Here is a 7,609-nt window from a genome sequence, read left to right as displayed (position 1 = left end):
CCCGAGTCGAAATTTAGCACCTATATTGAACCTTAATCTTTTATTTTGAGGTAGGCATAAGAGAGTCAAAGTAGATGTTATGCATTGTATCGTATGTATATAATAGCACCTACTTTGACGCTACAATATGTCCGAAATTTCCTTTTTTCCTGCTAAAGCTTCAAAGTAGGGTTTAGTTAAAACCCTCCGTTGACCCGCTTTAGACCCTGAAAATATATAGATTCCTTTTTGCCAGCACTATTTTTATGATATTATCAAGAAATTCTAATGATTGCAAATGTCCACAATAAAGAAAAATACTGACTATAATTTTGATTAACGATAATTTTTAATAGCATACAATTTAAAAATATCATTAATCAATACCATTTAGTTGAATTTTATTATCTTTTGAAAATTTGTAATTATTAGAAATTTCTTGATAATATCAAAATATAATATCAAAATTCAACTATTGAGTATTAATTTCTAATATTTTTAAAAATTCTATGTTATTAAAAATTATCATCAATTAAAATTATATAGTTAGTAATTTTTTTTATTATTGTGAAGATTTTTGCAATCATTAGAATTTCTTGATAATATCATAAAACTAGTGCTGAAAATCCATATACCTTTGTGATTATATTAAAAATATTAAATTAAGATATTAAATATAAAATAAGATATTAAAAACATTACATAATATTTATTGAATTAAATATTATTTATTAAGTATATGTAATACATATAGTTAAGAGTATATTATTAAGTATAGTTAACATGCGTTAAAACAAGTTCAGACAGAAATATTTATACAGAAAAAGGTCCAAATTAAGACTGAAACGTTTGATAATATTGTATCACTTAATAAAGCAATAATCAAAATACAACCACATTATGCATATTGCTCGTATAGTTTTTCATTCTTATTTGAATTTTAACGAGTACATCTAAAATAGTTAACATTTAATAAAAAAATTAATTTAAAAAAATTTTTTTGCGCTGAATCTTTTTCAGATATCATATCACTATTTTGAAGAAGGAAACGGAAAGGTATCAATATTAATGAAAGTTGGAAATGCAACGAATTAAATATTTTTCTTTATGATTAAACATTATAATAACTTTTATAGGTCGAATTTATCTAGTATATATATATATATACTAGATAAAAGTTCGAGGTTTAATGGAGGAGTTCTCGCAGTAATACAATCTATTTTGTGAGGCTCTATAGGTTTAAAGTAGTATTTCAACATCAAATTATAGGAGATCAAGTTTTAAAAGAGGAGTTCTAGGTTCTAATTCCGTAAAAATAGGTTCATATAGGCTGTATGAGCATTAAAAGAGACGCTAAATTTCGACTCGGGAAGTCATACAAGTTGCAGCGTATAAGCATCGACAGATTCTTCGTAACGGAATAGTTTCATGTTTTCCATCCGCCAATGCGATACACAGCGCGCGTTGCAGTAAATCGCACGCCTTCCTGATCGATATATGTTTGAGTTCACCCAACAACATTGTGGACATTTTTAGATTTAAACAAATCGTGTCGCAGTCCAGTGGCGAACAGGATAAGGACCATAATCGTCTCTCTTTCCGTTATCCAGCTGCAAGAACTGCGCTTGCGAAAGATTGGTCAAGTCGACGACTTTATAAAGAAATTTCTATTTGCCGAACATTAGGAAGGAAGAAACACGTCCGTGGGATGCCGCGACATAAACCAAGATTTGTTTCAGAGTCCGCGCTGTCCGGAGTAGTATTTATTTCAATTACGTCGGACTAAAAGGAAGGCATTAATCTTTGTGATAAAGGGAGAATTTTTCGGAACAGGATAATGGATACTCGCTTAAAAAGCTCCGCTCGAAGACGAAATTTACGATGAGTGAAGATACGTGTAGCACGTGAGACCATTCGCGTGTTTTGCGCTTGTAAATTATTATTGATCCGTGGCGAATTGTTCTTGCACGTTTAAATAAATAGGCACCGATGCACCGATCCTTAAAACACCGTCTTTAATCAGGGATGCGGAAATATTTTATTTCCGCCGGGTTAATCATCGTCCGTGAACTATGCAGATTTCTCAACTGCAACGTTTCTGACCCTGATCCGCGCGTGAAAGGTGAAGACCCCCGTTAGACAGCAAGTAGTTCAACGAGGCATTTCCATTTCGCTTTAAATGCTAATGAACAGGCTGATCCTGAGCCGAACCGGCGGGCTCGCGAGGCGAGTTCGTCGTTCGTCGCAAAGTTCGTATCTCAAAGAAAAGAGATGAAAGAAGCGAGGCACACGCGCGAGCCGGGAAAAATGACAGATCTCCACGAATTAATTCCGTGGCGATTATCCGAGCGGGAACGAATCGTGGATTAGGCGGCACCGAAGTTTCGGCTCCTTCGCCGACAAATGATCCGCAATGTTGGTGCGAGAACTTACGAGAGCCGCGGGTGTCCGACGACTGACCGCCGATATATTCGAGCAGGACACGGGACTTAAATCGGGCGCAACCGGACACTTGTTCGGCGTACGTGACTGCCAGTTTTTTCATTATTCACGCGAGATTGCCAATTTCCGGGACGTCAAGGCGCACGACCGACGAAGCAATTCGTGCGGTTATTCGTATCGAATATGATGGCACGTATTTTACGCGCACATACGCGCGTACAGTAAAAGCTTTTTGAAAAATCGTACGCTTATTGCGGCCAAATATGTAATTCTCGTTGAAATGATTTATTGCACGAGTAAAATTCATCAAAGATTGCGATGAAAATTTCATTCCCAGCGCGACCTTGTTTTGCCAACAATAAACCGCCCGATGAATTTGGAGCCGGTCAGAATAAAACCTGATGAAACGATTGCATTGTTAAAGAATAATATTTTTGTAAAACATTAATATTGGAAAATGTGCAAGATGAAAAAACTGACGCAGAGAGAGACAAGCACTGTCAGACTTATTTGTTACGCGAACGTTATTTGCTCAAGCGATATATTGCAGTGGGGTAGAATTTCTAAACCGGCTTAATCAAAACTTTAAGTAGCATTACGAGAGATGTTCGTGCATAATATACCACGATCAGATTATTTGAGCGCAATAAAGGCGAGAATGTCACAAATTTTGCTACGTGCATTATCAGCTACGTTGGAGTAATAATCTACCGAGTAATGTCAACAAATTTCGTCGGGCATTATGCGCGCGAAAAATATATAGCTCCAAATTATCCCAATGCGCATTCGAGTTAAATGCAATTAGGCAGAGCCACGCCGCCGTCTCTGTCCGTTACGTTACGTTAGGTTGAACTCCGGCTAATTAAAAGCACGCTCCAATTAGCCCCGGATAACTAGACTGTATTCACGATGCAACAACTATCGCAACTTCCATCCAACTAAGAGATTTCTGATAATACGCGTGAGCTCGTCCACTTCGTTTTCGTTTCGACGTAATAAGGGCGTAAGTGCTGTGATAGGAAATGCAGCGAACCGCGTTTTATTTTAATGAAATTAAATAAACTTCCAAGAAATAGTAATGCCAGTGTCGTATCCCCGCAGAGGAAAAAGGTTCGATGAGTAATTTATCTGCCACGCACTGATTAAGTCTTCGCAATCGTTTTATTCACTACCCTTCGTATACATGTGTTCCTTACGCTGTCCGGAGAGGAAGAGAGCCCGGATCTGCCGATACGCGTGTATATCTCGCACGTTATCACCCCAGCGCCATCCTACCTGCTCTCCTGTCCTAATCGCGCTATCATGCTTACGCGCCTAATTCAAAAGGACGTGTAACTATGTAACACTCTTCCCTCTCTTGAGAGAAAAAAAAATCTATATATATATGTGTATTAATGACTCTGTTTTTCAAATGAAATCGGTTCCCCATAACGTGTTGGAACTTTCTTTTCTCGCACTGATCTCCGTGGTGTATTATCCACCTTTGTTTTCACTGGGGTTTCTTTTACAATTCTCGCATTCTTGTCTACATTTACATTCCTCGAAATGATGCCAGGTGTTTGACTTACATTTGGGGGTTCGTAGTCAAACATCTCATCGTTCGCGTTATACGTGTCTCTAATTGGGCACTCGCCTATTCTTTGGATTTGATCAATGTGTCTCTTCCAACATTTACCATTATCTAAGCGAATAATATAATGTACATGACCAAGTCTTCGTTGTACACAACCAAAAACCCATTTTTGTTTCCCGTAATAATTCCGACATTCTACTCGTTCGCCGATATGCACTTCGCGAATCTTATCGTACGGCTTAGTCTCGCTATCCTTGCTTATATCAATTTGCGTTGGCAGCAATAAATCTAATCGTGTACGCAATTTACGCTTTAACATTTTCTCTGCTGGTGATTCACCCAACGACACATGAGGCAGATTTCTGTAATGTAATAGAATTTGGTACAAAGCTATCTGTAAATCTTCCGTACTTACTAAAAAACTATTGAATTTTTTTCTTAACATCTGTTTGAAGGTTTGGACAAATCTCTCCGCTTGCCCATTTGTCGCTGGGTGAAATGGCGCCGTAGTTTTATGTATCACACCATTACATTTGAGAAAGTTTTTGAATTCACTCGATACAAAATGTCGACCGTTGTCTGACACTACCACCTCAGGTATGCCAAACGTTGAAAAAATTTGTCTACAGCATTTAATCGTTGTACTACTTGTAATATTCTTCGTAATGAGTACCTCTGGCCACTTTGAAAAAGCGTCCACCAACACAAAAAAGTAATGTCCCATAAAGGGGCCTGCGTAATCAATATGTACTCTTTGGAACGCTCTGTCTGCTGGCTTCCACGTAAGTGTTTGTGTTTTTGGCGGATTGTTTCGAATTAAATTACAATTTTCGCAGTTCCTAGCTAAATTTTCTAAATCGTTGTCGATACCCGGCCACCAACAATATCTCCTAGCCATTTCCTTCATTTTAATAATGCCGAAATGCTCCTCATGCAACTCTTGCAAAACTTTCTTTCGTAATTTCCGCGGCACTAGGACTCTACCGTCCCGTAAAATCGCGCCACGTTGACAACTAAATTCAGCAAACGGAACATTGAATCTTTCCCTCGGCTTTATCTCTTTGCCTGATTGTAACGCACGCGCTAAATTTTGTAATTCTGTATCTTTTTCGGTTTCCGCGGCTAACTCTGTAAATGTGACTGGAAGGGATTCTATTAATTTAATTTCGTATTCATCTACTACATCGTATTCGAAATCGTCCTCTGACTGAATTGGTAATCGCGACAATCCATCTGCATTACTATGTAATTTCGTATTTTTATACTTGATATCGTAATTGAAAGCTTGTAAGAAAATTTTGTAATGTTGCATGCGCATCGCGCTATGTACCGGCAACGTCTTGTTTGCTGCTAATATTTGTGTAAGTGGACGGTGGTCTGTATAGAGTGTAAAACGATTTCCGTATAGAAACTGATAAAACTTTTTTATCGCAAAAATAATCGCATACGCCTCCTTATCAATCTGTGCATACTTCTGCTGTGTTCGGGACAAGGATTGCGAAGCATACTGGATTACTCGCTCTGATCCATCTGGATACTTTTGCGAAAGGACCGCTCCTACGCCGTACATGCTTGCATCACAAGCCACGATCGTTGGATGTTTTGGATTGTAATGAGCCAAAACTTTATTACTCGTAAACTCTCTTTTCGCCGCTAAGAAAGCCGCTTCGCACTCCCGTGTCCATTTGAAAATCACAGCTTTTCCGCTTTCTTTTTGTAACAACGTATGTAATGGCGTAAGTATTTTACTTAAATTTTGAATGAACCGTCCGTAATAATTAATTAATCCTAAAAACGCACGTAATTTAGAAATGTTTTTCGGGCGTGGCATTTTTTCAATGGCCTCCATTTTTCTTTTCTCTTTATGAATACCGTTTTTATCAATGTAATAGCCGCAATAATGTATACCTTCTTTCAAAAATTCGCTTTTCTCCTTATTAATTTGTATATTAGATTTCGCTAAACGTGTTAGTACTTCCCTAAGTCGTTCCAGATGCACTTGGTCGTTCGGACCTGTAATTTTGATATCGTCTAAGAAAACAGAAACGCCTGGGATACCTTTCAGTACAGTTTCTATTTCTCTCTGCCAGATTGCTGGCGCCGACGCGATCCCGTATAATAGACGTGTACATTTGTATAATCCCCGGTGTGTATTGAGGGTTAATAACTCTCTATCCGCGGGATGAATTTCCATTTGTAAATAGGCCTGCTTAAGATCTATTTTTGAAAACTTTTGACCTCCTGATAAGGTACTAAAAAGTTCGTCCACTGTAGGTAACGGATATTCGTCTACTAGTAATTGTTTGTTTACTGTTACGCTAAAATCTCCGCAGAGCCTTACCGAATTATCTTTCTTTAAAACGGGCACGACCGGCGTCGCCCATTCTGCCGCGCTCGTTTCTTGTAAGATTCCTTCTTTGACGAGTCTGTCTATCTCCCGATCTACTAACGGTATTATTTTGAATGGTACTTTCCTTGCTTTTAGAAAAACTGGTTTCGCGTTCTCTTTTAGAATAAGCCGCGCTTGTATTTGCTTGATTTTTGTACTTGAAGGATCCAAATCATTTTCGTAATCGCGTAAAATTTTATGTAATTCAATTTCTGTATTTGAGTTTAACGTAAAAACTGTACTGGTCAATTGTACGCCTAACTGACGAATCCACTCCCGCCCCATGAGTGGTTCTCTATCCATGACTGTAATGTACATATTTAATGACTTAGTAATCCCTTTGTAACGTACTTGTACTTTTACGTAACCGATAACCGTAATTGTTGTTTTGCAAAATGTAAATAATTTTAAATCTGTATTCTCTATTTGTGCATCTGGAAACCAACGCTTAAGAAAATATTTACTAACAATTGTAACAGCCGCTCCGCTGTCTATTTCGAAACGCACATCTTTCCCGTTAATCTCGACGGAAACAAAATACCTATCTCTATGCTTGATATGTTCCGTATTCATCCATAAAATGTCGCTTAACTGATGCGCCGTTGCTTTATTCCTTCTCATGCATACCTTTGCTAAATGACCTTTAATACCGCAGTTTGAACATACGATTTCTCTATTCAATGTACATTTTGAAGCTAAATGCTTACCTCCGCATCTATAACATGTAACGTTATTTGTACCGTCTGTATTGTTATGGTTTGGAACGTCCTGTATGGCACGCTTTGTTTTCTGGAATGCCGCTGGTCTGTTTACTGCCGGCTTCTTATGCTGTGACTGTTTGTCCTTCTTCCCTCTTGCCGCTTCTTTCTGGCCCACGTAGTCCACGGATGATACCCCCGCTGCCTGAATTTGGTTTACGTCTTTCTCTGTCAATTCCATTGAAAGAGCAATTTCGACCGCCTTATCGAAGGTCAAATCCTTTGTTTCCAATAGCCTCGCTTGGGTACGTCGGCTTGTAAGCCCGAAAACGAATTGATTCCGTAGCGCCGTTTTTAAATAGTTTCCAAAATTACAGTTTATGCTCATCTTATGTAAAGCCGCCACGTACTGGTGTATGCTCTCCCCGTCGGACTGCTTCCTCTGGTGGAAACGATAATTTTCCGCTATTTCAAGCGGTGCAGGGGCGTAGAAATCCTCCAAATGTAATGCAACTGTATTGTACGTCT

The sequence above is a fragment of the Linepithema humile genome, unplaced genomic scaffold (genome assembly GCF_040581485.1).
Source record: "Linepithema humile isolate Giens D197 unplaced genomic scaffold, Lhum_UNIL_v1.0 unplaced_1, whole genome shotgun sequence".
Lineage (NCBI taxonomy): Eukaryota > Metazoa > Arthropoda > Insecta > Hymenoptera > Formicidae > Linepithema > Linepithema humile.
This window is presented reverse-complemented; position numbering follows the sequence as displayed.